Below are 14604 nucleotides of genomic sequence, written 5' to 3'. Positions count from 1 at the left end.
GTCATTGTGCTTACAAACACTGGGCTTGTGTGCCAAGGCCCCATGACCCGCAGTTCCCTAGTGGCTAATAAACACATGGACACAAGTATTTAGGTTTATGGGTTCAAATACGCCACAACTTTATTGGTTACAGATGCGAGCGGGTTTGCTTAGGAATTGGGTGAAGCCTACCCATCTGCAGGGAGTGTCTGCAGTGAGACCATCTAGGGTAAATCACCAATAGGGGGAGCCCTATGACTTACATCAAATAGGGGCACCTTGAGGGGTCCCCGTTGGGGTCATGGAATGGCCCTAGCCCACGTCCAGGCATTGGACAGGATCCATACCCCTAGATCCCTTTAACAGGATATCCTTAATAAGGAGGGACAGGCGGAAGCTACAACCTCCCTTCCATCCAAACAAAGGCTTACCCAATGCCTAACCTCACAAAGTTGTGATGATTGCTACAAGGTAGGCAAAAACCAAATGGCTGGTGCCAATCTGCCAAGTGGAAAAAAATCCTACTCGGCCCCAACCATCTGGCAGCTGACATCTGTCCATAGCAAGGTCATGTCAGAGCAAAGCATAAAAAGACGGCAGGTGGGTTGGGAGATCTGGCAAAAATGCAAGAAAGAAGGGCCCCCCAGCCATGCCACAGTTAAATCTCCCATGGCTATGCCTCCTACCAGTGCTGATTGGCCAGCAGAGCCACACTGGGCATGGCTCTGCCCAGCACTGATGACACGGCTGAGACGGCACAAGGGGGATGTTGACTCCCCGCCCGCACACCGGATCACTGCAGGGGCCCAGCTGGCTGGCCACAACACCGCCCACTGAAAAGGTTGAGTGGACTTGTCTGAAGGAACTGTTTGTTTGTTTTCTCTAGCAAACATACAAACACACACATATTGTGTGCAGGTGAATGCTAACATCTGTGGCAGAAGACAGACAGAAACCAGAGGATTACATGAGATGGAGCCAGCTTGTTACTTGCAAGAACTGAGTGGGGGGGGGAGGACAAAGAATGTGGCAACTGCTCATCAGAGAAGCAGCAGGGTCGGGGAGTGCTGGCTCTCATTTACAGTGGAAAAATCCTTCCCTTACCTACACACAAACTATGAGATGTAAATCTAAGGATTCCTCATTATTTGTTACTGTCCCCAGGTGAAAAGGCCCAAGGCACAAGGTTAGCTGATTTAGAAGAAATTACTGTGACTGGTTCTTGTTATTTCCTGTCCATCCTACAGCCACTTTTGGCACGCACCAGTTATTGGCAAAGCAGCAGCTTCACAGACCTCACTTCAGGGAACCCTGGGCCTGGGATCCACCTCATTGCACCTATGCCCAGGAATGACTCATGCATTGTTAACAATATTGTCTCTTCCCAGCACCTGCATTTGTCATTAGTTTTGAGGGGACACTGGGCAAACTGTCGTAGATGATGTGGTGACTCTCAAAAAAGCTTTTATTGATGGAATATTGAAGCACCCACATGGAGGAAGGAACTAGCCATACAGTGAAGAGAGCAAAGAGAAAGAACTAGCTGACTCCCACAATTTCACAAATGACACAAACCCACAGGGCATGAGTAGTCGGTATCCTAATACACAGCCTTCTTATTTGTATCTCAGGCTTAAAATGGGAAGTGCAAAAGAAGAACTCTAGCTAGAGTTCATTTAATCGTAATAATGTGCATAACTGTTCTTTTTACTCCTTGCAGAACTTAAAAGAAACACACACCCCCCTCAAAAAACTACCTGTCCTCCAACCAGAAAGGAAATAACAAAGGGATGTTGTTTTGAATGGTTTGCTCACATGGGATTCAACCAAACCCCAACAGGAGAGAGTGGGTGGGCACAGGTGGAATTTTTACTAAGGGAACAGCTACATGGGGATCAAAATGGGTGACGGATAGAATTACCCATTCAGTGTCTTCTTGCCCACAAGGCAAGACAAATGAGAACAGCTTAAGTAGTGACACCATAGTGACACTATTCCATCCTATGCATCTCTATATTGTTGGAATGGATAATAAGCCTATGTCTGAAGACCTATCATCTTACAACAAAATGTATGATGAAGAACTTGCTGTTCGACGGTGGTGGCCCACTGGAATGTGGAGTTAACCAGGGCTATTGACTCTTCCGGCTCCAAAGCACCCTCTCTGATTGCATGGAGCCAGGACAGCCCCATGGTTTTCCCCGGAGCTGAGGGCGATGAAACAATCGTTGAGATGGCTAAAGCACCGGTGGTGGAAAACTCATTCTGAATCAGACCGGACACGGGCTAGAGTTCAACGTCGAGCCTACCAAGTGGCAATGGCGATAGTGAAGAGGACCTTCTTCACTGCCTCTGTTGCATCTACAGAAAACAGAAGCAGGAGACTCTTTCAGGTGGTTCGCAGTGCGCAGCCTGGGAGACATTTTGGATTCACAGCTGTCCATGGAGGCACAAGTTATTTCTGTGTCCAGGGCAGCTGTCTACCAGCTCCATCTGGTACACAGGCTGAGACCCTACCCACCCACAGACTGTCTCACCAGAGTGGTGCACGCTCTAGTTATCTCCCGCTTGGACTACTGCAATGCGCTGTACGTGGCGCTACCTTTGAAGATGACCCGGAAACTGCAATTAATCCAGAATGCCGCAGCTAGACTGGTGACTGGGAGTGGCCGCCAGGACCATATAACACTGGTCCTGAGAGATCTGCATTGGCTCCAAGTACGTTTCCAAGCACAATTCAAAGTGTTGGTCTGACCTTTAAAGCCCTAAACAGCCTTGGTCCTGTATACCTGAAGGAGTGTCTCCACCCCCATCATTCAGCCTGGACACTGAGATCCAGTGCCGAGGGCCTTCTGGTGGTTCCCTCAATGCAAGAAGTGAGGTTACAGGGAACCAGACAGAGGGCCTTCTTGGTAGTAGCGCCCGCCTTGTGGAACGCCCTCCCATCAGATGTCAAGGAAATAAGTAGCTATCCTATTTTTAAAAGACATCTGAAGGCAGCTCTGTTTAGGGAAGGTTTTTAATATTTAATGTTGTATTGTTTTTAACACTTGATTGGGAGCCGCCCAGAGTGGCTGGGGAAACTCAGCCAGATGGACGGGATATAAATAATAAATTATTATTATATTATTATTATAACGGTCTCCCTCTGGAGGTTGTGGAGTCTCCTTCATTGGAGGTTTTTAAGCAGAGGTTGGATGGCCATCTGTCGTGGATGCTTTAATTGATATTCCTGCATCGCAGGGGGTTGGACTAGATAACCCTAGTGGTCCCTTCCAACTCTACACTGCTATGATTCTATGATTCTAGAACTTTTACATCTCCCCTACCCAGAATATGCTTCAGCTGCCTAATGAGTCAGGGATGCAGAGGAACAGGAAGTGGATACAAATGCATTTCCTTTTCTCTCCACAGCAGTGTTCTCTCTCAGTCTCCTTTAAGAATCACAGACTGCACAAGGATAGAGCAGAAGAAATGTGTAACAGCACCACATCACATTCTACAAAGCCAACCCTGCATTTTGTGGTACAACTTGCAATGCCCGTTTTGAGGGGGTAAACACAAAGCATGCAGAAAACATATGAGCCTGGGCCACATGCTACATAAAACCATAATTTCAAGCAAACTATGGTTTAATGTAAGCGAGCTCAAAAGTTCTCACAGTGCTCCTCACTCACTCCTGCTGCTACTGTGCCACAGAAAAAACAAGCTAGAGTCTGGCCTGCCACTTCATCTGACCCCAGGCTTTTGGTTAGTTTATCTCCAAATAATGACTGGCAACCAAAGTTTATTCTTGGCTTACCACTTGTGGATTATCTGGGGGAAGAAAACCACTTGCACAAGTTTGGACAACATACGGTCACAAGCCAGACTCTGGTTTGTTTCATCCACTGTGTGGCAGCAGGTGTAGCAAGGGAGGCGCACTGCAAGAACTGTTGACCCTTGCGCATCAGCATGCAACACATTCATATTAAACCACAGTTTAAAAGTATGGTTCAATGTGATCTGTGAAGTGGACCAGTAAAAATCCATTAATTATCCCAGCCTCTTCCTGGATAACTCCTCAAAGCTATTCTCCAAGGAAAGGCTGATGAAGGAAAAGAAGAATGCCCACAACAACCAAATCAGATGGAAAAGATATTTCTGTCATTTTGCTCCAACCTGCTGGGATAGCAAAAGCAGGGCCCACACATCCAGGTTGTAATATTAGACTCCAGGTGATGCTTACCCCTGTGACCTTCCCCTGATAAATCCACTCAGATAGGCTTGCAGCTTCAAGCACAGGTAATTCTATGCCTTATTGGCCTTAGCAAACAAGAAGAAGGAGAAGGAGAAGCTTCTCCATCTAGCTATCCCAAACCTCCCAGTGCCATTGGGCACACATGACCTTTGCAATGGTATTAGTTGGAAGTGATTCTCTATCCTGCCTCTTAATTTTGATACTTCTGTGCAGAGGATCCAAGTCAGGCTCCAGGTGTTTAACTATCTGCACAGAGCCTAATCTTGAACAATATCAGCACATGCTTAAACTTACTTACGCAAGGGATGAGCCTCCAGCATTGAACAATCCACACAGCCATCTAATGCAACCCACAGTATAGGGTTAGTAGCATCTACATATTAGTTCTCTCCTCCTCCGCCTCCTCCTCTCCTGATCAGTGCATGCAATGTAAAGTTGTATGCTACCAGAAGAGAGCAAGTGATGTTCAGAAAGGGCGCTTGCAGAGGAAACTGCTCCAAGTGATTCAAGGAAATGTGTCAATATATAAGCACCAATGAAAAGTGGCAACTTGAAATTGGATCAAATTCCTGAAGCCACAAGCCTCTTAAAAAACTTCCCTACATCACGTTCTATATCCACTCTCAGAAGTAGCATGCATCTGTATGCCTCTGTACACCAATTGTTGGGCCTCAGAAGAAGGGAGAGTGCTATGGCCTGCTTGCAGACTTCTCAGAGGCATCTGGTTAGCTGCTGTTAGAATAGGAAGCTAAACTAGCTGGACCTTTGGTCTCATCCAGCCAGGCTCTTAGGATTTTATACTGAAGTATCTTCTACAAAAGCACTCCCCCCCCCAGTGCCAGAAATGCTACTGAAAAAGGGTGGAAGGAAGTACAATTGTGGCAGAAGAAGAAGAGTTTGGATTTGATATCCCGCTTTATCACTACCTGAAGGAGTCTCAAAGCGGCTAACATTCTCCTTCCCTTCCTCCCCCACAACAAACACTCTGTGAGGTGAGTGGGGCTGAGAGACTTCAGAGAAGTGTGACTAGCCCAAGGTCACCCAGCAGCTGCATGTGGAGGAGCAGAGACGCGAACCTGGTTCCCCAGATTACGAGTCCACTGCTCTTAACCACTACACCACACTGGCTCTTAACCACTACACCACACTGGCAGAAGTGTTTTAAAGGACTGAACCTTATATTTTGATAGCTCAGTGGCAAGGCAGGAGATCCAGAAAGCACCACACCTTAGCTGAATGCACTTGCAAAAGTCACCACAGATTGACTTGAGACTGATGAGATAAATAGTAAAGCAAAATTGGGGGGAGCGGGCCCCTAAGAGGGAGCCCCCCCAAAAAAGTCAATTGAGTACTGGGTATGCTTAGTGGCCTGGTTTGCTGACTGAATGGAGGAGGGGAGGAATGGAATGGAATGGCTGGAATCCTATCCATTTTGTTGCAGGTCTCACCTAGGATGACTACACTTTATATAGATGTTCTCATACGCTGGATGCGATTCAGACATCTTCCCCAAAGCAGGTGTTTCTGCTTTATGAGTAACACAATTTCCTAGCCTTTGAATCACAATGGGCAGGATTCACAATCAATACATTTTGGTATGCAGTTTTAACTAATGTTTACACTATTGCAATCGACATCCCCCAGTATATGAACTTTTGCAAATAATGAATGTTGGTTGGACAACTGCATCACAAAATCCAGATACGTGCAAATTTTGCAGGTTTTGGTTCTCAAATTGTTTCAGAAAGTGCAAATTAGATAGATTAGCCTCAAAGTGTACACTGAATCCAATTTCTCCCCATTCTCTAGCAGTATATGGAGACAGCAACTGCTCTCTTCATTGTGGTAGCACAAGTGTTTCAGGTTCCTTTTGGATAGTCCCTGTGACATCACTGAAAATGAGGGAGACAACATCCCTGCCCATATCATATTATACCAGTGCTGAGCTTGTAAAGAAGGGGCCCCATGAGAGTCAAAGCAAGCCAAGTGTGGGAGAATTCCTTTGACAATTTTCGGACTCTGACTTGAGACCACAGCAGAACTCAGAGCCCAGGTTACTCTAGCAAGAGATTTTCATTGGGATTAGCCAGCATCAGCCTCCATGCACACCCCCTTTTTGCATCTCCTGCTTTGCTATCTGCATTGTTTGTTTGTTTGTGTGTGTGTGTGTGTGTGTGTGTGTCCCCAAAAAGAAATGAAGGATAGGAGACAGCAGCATAGCTAACTCTGTAACAAGGCTATGTTCCTTATTGAAAAGCTACCTCGCCATTCATTATGCATCAACTCAATTTTGCACTATTGTTTTAGCATTGCAGGGATTCTCACAGAGGCCAAGATGTGAGAGAGGCACATTTTCAACTAACTGTCTAAGTAAGTTCTGGGTGTGACCTGGAGGCAAAAATACAAGCTCAGGAGAGAATCTGGAATTTGCCCAATGAATTTAATATGTATACAATTAGAGAGTGGAGTAGGGCCAGTATTCTCAATGTAGAAGATTCTTTCTCTGGAGGGATCAATGACAGTGTCTCTCTGGACTAAGAATGGTCACCTGGTTGGCAACAGATCAGGCCAGATTTGACTCAGTGACACCAATATGGAAATATACCCAGGGCTGCAATGTCTCTCTGAAGAAGAGGAAAAAAGAGGGCTGGTGCATATTTCATTGTATATGAATTTAAAACTGAGTTGAAAGGGGGCGGAAATAGCCAGGCAGCAACTCTATACATGCAATGCATAATTAGCATTGTGCTTCTATCCTGAGATCAATTTCTATGAATTTTTGTTAGATCTTTTTCTTTTCTATTTGGCAGCTCTTAAAAGTATTACCTCCTCTTTGCCAACTTTTACTAAAATGTTCTCATGGGGAAATTGACAAAATGGCTGGTATGTTTCTGAAAAACTGTAATATCACTCAAAAACCAATGACCTCATTATGTCCCTCTGTAGATGCTACTTGATATATGTACTTTCCTTCTGTACTATTCATTATGTATATTGTTGGGGTGGGGCACAAACTAGGTCATATTCACCTATAGAATCACATTCTCTCACGGGAGCATCTAGAGTCCTCCTTTGCTAGTTTCCCCATAATTTACATTGAACGCATAAACGGACTACACATAGTTCACATGATGGAACAGCTTCTCAGAGAGGAAGTAATAATCTTCCACACTATGAGTCACGGCGACACACTCAGAAGTGAGGAAGGGAGCCTTTTCTTGGCAATGTTCTCGTGAACCACTTTCACTCTCCTTTCAGGAGAGTCACCCCTGAGCCTGTCGCTGTTGCTTTTGTACCATATATTCTCCAGTCCTATTTTTTTAATTAAAAAATATATTGCTGTAATTAAAACAAATCTGCCATACCTTAATGAACACAGAGGTGACCAAGAGCGATCATGCATATTTGCACCCAGCGGTCATTTTCGAAATTGTCCAGGTGAAGTAACATTTAAAGATGGGACTGAAGTGAATCATTGGCAATGGAAACAGTGATAAAAGGTCAACGTACTGGCTTATATCTCTTTCTTGCATTTCCAAACGATGACATGTAGAACATTATTGAAGTGGGACCACTGATTTACATGGGCTGACTGTCCATGTAAAGGTAAACGCTCTAGTAAATCACCACAGCGTGCTTACACAACCCCCCACTTTTCACGAGAGGAAGCATTTACTCTTGCATGCACAGAACACACAAATAAAATGCTTGCTGCTGAATAACTGTCATGGACGGGTTGGGCACAGAGGAATAATGGGAGGAACCAACTGGTGAGCCCCAAGGGAAGAAGGCTCAGAGTCCAGGGATTGGTGGTAATAATAAAATTTATTTATATCCCGCCCTCCCCTGCCAGAGCCGGGCTCAGGGCGGCTAACACCAGTAAAATTACAATAAAAACATAATGAGGGGCAATTTAAAATACAGGTTAAAAATACAATTTAAAATGTAGCCTCATTTTAATAGTAGCCCATAGATCAAAACCATAAGGGGAAGGAAACATAAGAGACTGAGTCCAAACCAAAGGCCAGGCGGAACAGCTCTGTCTTGCAGGCCCTGTGGAAAGGTGTCAAGTCCTGCAGGGCCCTAGTCTCTTGTGACAGAGCATTCCACCAAGTCAGGGTGAGTACTGAAAAGGCCCTGGCCCTAGATGAGACCAATCTAACCACCTTGCAACTTGGGACCTCCAAAATGGCCCTAGATGAGACCAATCTAACCACCTTGCAACTTGGGACCTCCAAAATGTTGTCATTTGTGGACCTCAAGGTCCTCTGCGAGACATACCAGGAGAGGCGGTCCCTTAGGTACGTGGATCCTAGGAAGCATAGCCAAGGATTTGTCAAACTGAAATCCTATACTCAGAGAAGTAACCTCAATAGTGTTCAGTCGGACTTGCTCCCAGGCAAACGTGTATATTGGTTGCAACCTAAAGGAGTAATTTGTAAGAATATGGTGATACTAAAGTGCCTAATGAGATTGTGCAATCTGAATACCTGAATAGTTTATGAGCATCACTTCTGGCAAGTTAAATGTAAGATTGTAATATGACACTCCAGAAGAAATTTGAGGAGCTGAAGACAGAAATGCTAACAATAAGGGTTTTATTTAACTACATCAGGAGGAGGAAGTCAGCTGGGAATTGGGTGATGGAGCCATTAGACCATAAAGGTGTAAGAGGAGCAATCAATGACATCAAGGCCATGAAAGGGAAGCTAAATGAAATCTATGAGTAGATTGATACTTGTTTAGAATATGGTGGGACTACATGTTTACTGAAATTGCTGCACATACACTGTGGTGTTTATAGTGTGTAATTCACATTCACCTTGCATGATTGAGAAAACATGCATAATACAAATGAAACAGGTGCAAATGCAAATCTTGCCAGGAACCAGGAGTTCCTTTTCCTTTCTCTTGAGCAATATTCCCCAGCTCCCAGCCAGTAAATACAATAAACAGAAGGGCTAAATTGGGTTCAGTTTCCCAATTTTCAATAGGAGTGGGGGATAGGATTTTAACGGGGATAGAAACCTAAAATAATAGCCAAGCATTCCAAGGTATAGCCTACTTTTCAATTTTGATTTGAAGGAGCTGATTACCAGATTAATGTCATCTCACTTGTCAAATTAACACTGTATCAAATTGAAGGAAATTTAATTGCAGATGAAATATATCATGGCTATGACATGGATAAGAACAACAATTTCCAAGAGATAAAAAGGTTCAAACTGTTGTCTGAGAAGTTTAAATTGATAAACATATTGGGGGACAATATAACAATCATCCAAGAGTTGGGGAAGATCTTATACAAAATAGCTGAACTAATCCATGTATGTAAACACCACTAAAACTGGCTCCTGAAAGATGGCTTGAAAAGAAGTAACATAAATACTTTTCTTTTAGGCAGCAAAAATAATCTTGAACATTGCCATCCAATAAGCATGACTTCAAGTCAAGAGCAGTGAAATTATTAAATAATGTGGGAATCAACAGAATTATCAGACTCACTAAAAATATGGCAATTTGAAGAACCATTAGCACAGTTTCTGCAAAAATAATTGGAGTTATTCAGCAGAGCCTACCACCACAAGGAAAAGGATGTTCTAGTTCAACATTCCTCACCCTGGTGCACTCCAGAACCCTGTTGGTCATATGTACCTAGATTCAAAACTATAAGAAGATCTCACAGTATACGGGATAAAATGACAGATGACAGCCAGTGTCTTCAAGTGCCAATGAACATATGCAGACTTGGATAGGTGGGGGAATACAATTTACTTACACACACACAATTGTTGTTTAGTTCATCTGTTTAATGACCACTGACTACACAATAAACTGGGTGACTGCAATGAAATGCTGTATGATCAAAAATAGACAACTGAATTCAAAATCTGCCATTTTATAGAGAAATCCTCAAAGGGACACAGAACCAAGATGATCAGAGGATGCAGCCTCAAAAAAAGGATTCCTTTGAAAGATGGAAGTGACATGTGAAAGTGTTTTTTTTAAAAAAAACCCTTTGTTTCAATACAACATCAGACGACAATGATGCACTGTCATCAAATAAATTCCTAGCATTGTTATAGATGCCCACAACACCTATATATATCTGCAGTATAACATTTCAAGTGCAACAGGTACAACTAGCTGAGAAAAGAACTACATTTTCCCAACAACAAACCACTGCAACTAATTACAAGATCCAACCCCAGTAATGACAGCTGGAAGCTCAGCTTCAACTATTTCTGTTTTTCTAAGACTGTGAGGTGATTTGGTTTTTTGCAGAATTTTGAGTAGGCCTGTTTTAGAGGGGTTCAGACATTGCTGCAGAAGTGCCATCAGCCAAATATTAGAATATACTTCTGCCATTTGGCTTCTTGTAACATTTGTATTTCTAGTAACATTCAAAGGAGAACTTTCGCATCTCACCCTGTGGTCAAATACATAAGCTCCTAAAGTGCCACCAGCCAAATGAGAAAGTGACTGCGCTTTTGACTCGCTGCTTTTCTTTCACAACATCCAAAGCAGCTCCCAGTGCAGAAAGCACACCAATACTGTCAAATGCCATCTAACCTCATGCCACAACAGGTATTGTTTTTATAACCATAGCATGCAAACAATAATGGGCCAGTTGCACTAATTAAGCAGTTCGCTGCCAGTTTTTATTTGTGCCCATCTGTCTGTAGAGTATACACACAGCATATAACCACTGCATCCGTGTTTTTAATGCCAACTCAATAGTACACTCACATCCTCGTTCTAACTAACGCTGTTACATAAGATGCATTCTTGGAAAAATTAAGTGCTAACAGCAGCATAAAGGACTAGCACGATTTCCCCCAGCCAGTCATAGGGCACAATCTGCCTGGAAGTTATTTTGTGCAAGCCCCTGTGAATTAAATGAGACCTCCACAAGAATGAAGATTCGTTCATTTCACTGAGGCTAGAGCAGGGGTGCATCCTAGTATATTGTACCCCCAAACCTGCTTTGTTTTGGTTGAACATGCCCCATGTCAGTGCTATTTTTCTAGAAAAAGAGATGTTGGAACTCACCATGAACGCCTCCCTTGTTCTCTTATAATGGCAATGGCGCTCACCTGAGAGGTGCCAGAACTGAGTTCCGGTGAGTTCTGGCTGAAAAAGACCCTGCCCCCAGTAAACCCATTTAAGTCCAAGTCCTAGTACATTGAACACCAACCTCCTAGATACACAATATTAGAGGAAGTGTGGGTGACTTATTCTCCATCTTCCTCACTGTCCTTAAATTCTGAACAAAGCAGGGTGGCATGCATTTATCCCCTACATAGAGATGTGCTCTTCCCCCATCCTGGTGCGGAAGTAATGTGTATCTTCCTATGGGAAATATAGACATCACCTTTTTTTGGAAACTGGAGAGAAAAAACATGAGTCACTCACACTTCCCCTTCCACAGCTTCTTTCTTAAGAATATTCAATGTTGTCCCTGTGGTTAGAACAGGCTAGAACTCTTCATCATTTGCCAGCTCTAGCCAAGGTCCAAGAGAAACTTCTCAAGGCTTAGAATAGCTCTGGTCCTCTGCGGCTTTTTTTGCAAGCCCCTAAGCTTGCTCTGAGAAATGGATGGATCATCCATTTTGCCCAATGAGTAGGACTTCCACTTCCACAAAAGACATAGGTGGTTGGTGAGGGAATGAGAGCTCCACCCTGGCTAACACAGCCTTAGACATGGGGCAGTGTGTGGCCTCTTGGATGGTGAGAGTACCTGCAGTTCTATGCCAGAAAGAAACTTGCTTTCCTACCCACCTGGAGATTCAAGTGTGTGTTTTCTAGATTTAGGAATGTTCTCAGAGAGAACCTGAGTTCAAATACATCATGCCAGATATATTAAATCCAGTGCTAGCTCTTACATACAAATACGACAACCTTGCGTGGATACAAACATAACAATCTTTTGGCACCAATCAGTATTGTCCACTCCTGCACCAGTGTTTATAGTCCTTAAAAATAAAAATAAAAACCTGTGTGAATCCACATGCCCATTATTAGTAATTAGCAAACATCCCAACAACTGCAAGGTGGAAAAGAACAGAGGGTTCTAGCCCTTTCCCCCCTCCTATACTTCTCCATCCACACTCCACTGTCCATCACTGGGGCCATTATCACAGGTGAGGCTCAGGCCCTTGATAACATACATTTCCCCTGCCACCCAATCCAGAAGGAGCATTCAGAAAGGGAGAGGGGAGGGACAGAAGCCGGGAGAGATCTAGCAAGTCTCCACTTCCTGTTTTTAGACAGGTATTGTGAACCTTCTTATTCTGGAGGGCAATTTATAATTCCAACTGTGGTTGTTGGAGGGGTTTTTTTAAGGTTTTGATCCCAATGTGTTTTACATTTGAAATTTTTAAATGCATTTTCACTATTACATTTTATTTTTGTGCAACAATTAAGTATTATTTTGAAAAACGTAATATAAATTATATTAACCAACTAATAAAGCACTCCACATTTCTCCATTCTGAACTCAGGTCCTGATTTTGCAGGGTGGGGAGTACAAAAAAATATGCCTTCCTTCTTTCACCCTACATCTGCTTTCAGCAGGGGAAGATGGAACCTTGTTCTACTCCTCAAGGAGCCACACAGTCTCCCAATAGGCAAGTCTGTCTCCAATGACAGCACAAAGGATAAGCGCTTTACTTTTCCCTACAGGAATGAACAGCAGCCATTAGTGCAGAGGGTTAAACCTGACTCTAATGATTCCAGCACCTGTAGAAAGAAATGGGATTCCTTCTCACCTTAGCCCTACATTATAATCACTTTGTCCCAATAACTTAACAGAATTCATTCAGAATTGATCCAGCCATTATCCATAGGATTCCACCCTTTCATCCATTTCTTAGTCATGCTAGAGCCTGGCTGTCGACCTTTAGTTTTGCTGGATGATCACTTTGAGATGGGATGGAGGGATGGGGAGCACAGCAAGCCAAGGCAACAATCTGCATTGCCCCAAATACCACATCCAAGTGCCGCAAAAGCAACCTCTCTTGGCTGGCAATGGAGGAGAAGAAGACACCACCCTTTGGAGGGGAAGGTTTGCTTAAGCATCGTTAGCTCCTAATCTACAGCGTGATGGAATGTTAGAAGAATATGATGGGACACTAGGGAAAGTGTAACAAAAGGAGAAATTGTTGGAGATGAACTGGGTTTTTTTAGACAGATAATAGCTATGATTTCCATTAATAATGAAAATGAGGTAGCCTTGTGCATTGAAACAGGGCTCCCACATTGAAGGCTATGGTAGTGAGGTAGAAAAGTTCTGTGTGGTTACACAGCTCTATCTGCCATAACTGACAATGGGCCCCTCATGTACCCACAGGGCTCAGACATTGTGGCCATTGTCTATAATACTTTTTTATTGTGCAAAGGGCACTGCAATTCTTGTCTCATTTATCCTTCCAACAAACTCACCCTATAAGCCGTGGTTTGTTTATTCTCATTTTACAGATATAAATTAAGTCTAAAAGGATTACTAGGATAACTTGCCTAACGTAATCCCATAAGATTGTGGTTGATCTGAGATTACAATCTGGATTGTCAGGAAGCGGGGAGGGAAGCCAGCACTTCATCTACAGGATTAAACTGCTCTCATCACGACCAAACTCCCACATTTTATCACATTCCTCTCCCTAAAAACAAAAGGAGCATTGCAAACTCACATGAAACAATAAATAAAGCACAAATAACATGATACTTCAATAGATTCTCAGGATCTATAAACAATTACAGTAAACAGAGAGGAGTTTGGCAGATTCGCTTTTCATCTATCCATCACACATCTGTCTCCACCCATCCACCCTACAGTTTTCTTCAGTACCCACTTTTACTAACATCAAATATCTGCAGTGCTCATGCTTGGTAATCCGTATTTCAATAGTGGGCTTGATCATTTTCAATGTATTTATTTTAAGAAAATCACATTTGCAAGTATCTACTGTATGATAAGAAAGGAACCAGCAATGTAACCTAATTGACTTGTTACACCTGCATTAACTCATTGGTTTCAAGAGACTTGCTCTGCCTTCACTTTCCTGTAAACAAAATGTATATTCCCTCTCACACACAGATGACAAAATTGCACACACACAAACGCTGTGTACAACACAACTACACTTTAGAAAGACTTTCTCCACACACACACACACACACACACACACACACACACACACAGCACACCTGCTCTAGAATACAGCATCTCCCTGCAATCTGCTTCATATTTTAGCCCCTTGCACTTGAGTGTGTCAGGATTTTTAGCACATTCCAAAATAACAATTACCTCTCCAGGCATAATATATGTTGTCCCTAAACCATATTCTGACTCGTAGCAGACACTAAACTTTTCTAAGCAAGGT

General features: G+C 43.2%; 1 protein-coding gene across 5 annotated transcripts in view; it reads right to left on the bottom strand.

Moving 5' to 3' along the window:
* The window catches only part of CACNA1A (calcium voltage-gated channel subunit alpha1 A), a 259247-nt gene that overhangs the window by 180462 nt on the left and 64181 nt on the right, over positions 1 to 14604 (bottom strand). The gene's annotated exons all lie outside the window — the stretch shown is intronic.

The sequence above is a fragment of the Podarcis gaigeae genome, assembly GCF_964106915.1.
Source record: "Podarcis gaigeae genome assembly, chromosome: 2".
Taxonomy (NCBI): domain Eukaryota; kingdom Metazoa; phylum Chordata; class Lepidosauria; order Squamata; family Lacertidae; genus Podarcis; species Podarcis gaigeae.
Note: the sequence above shows the minus strand (reverse complement) of the source record. Positions and strands in the feature narration are given on the sequence as shown.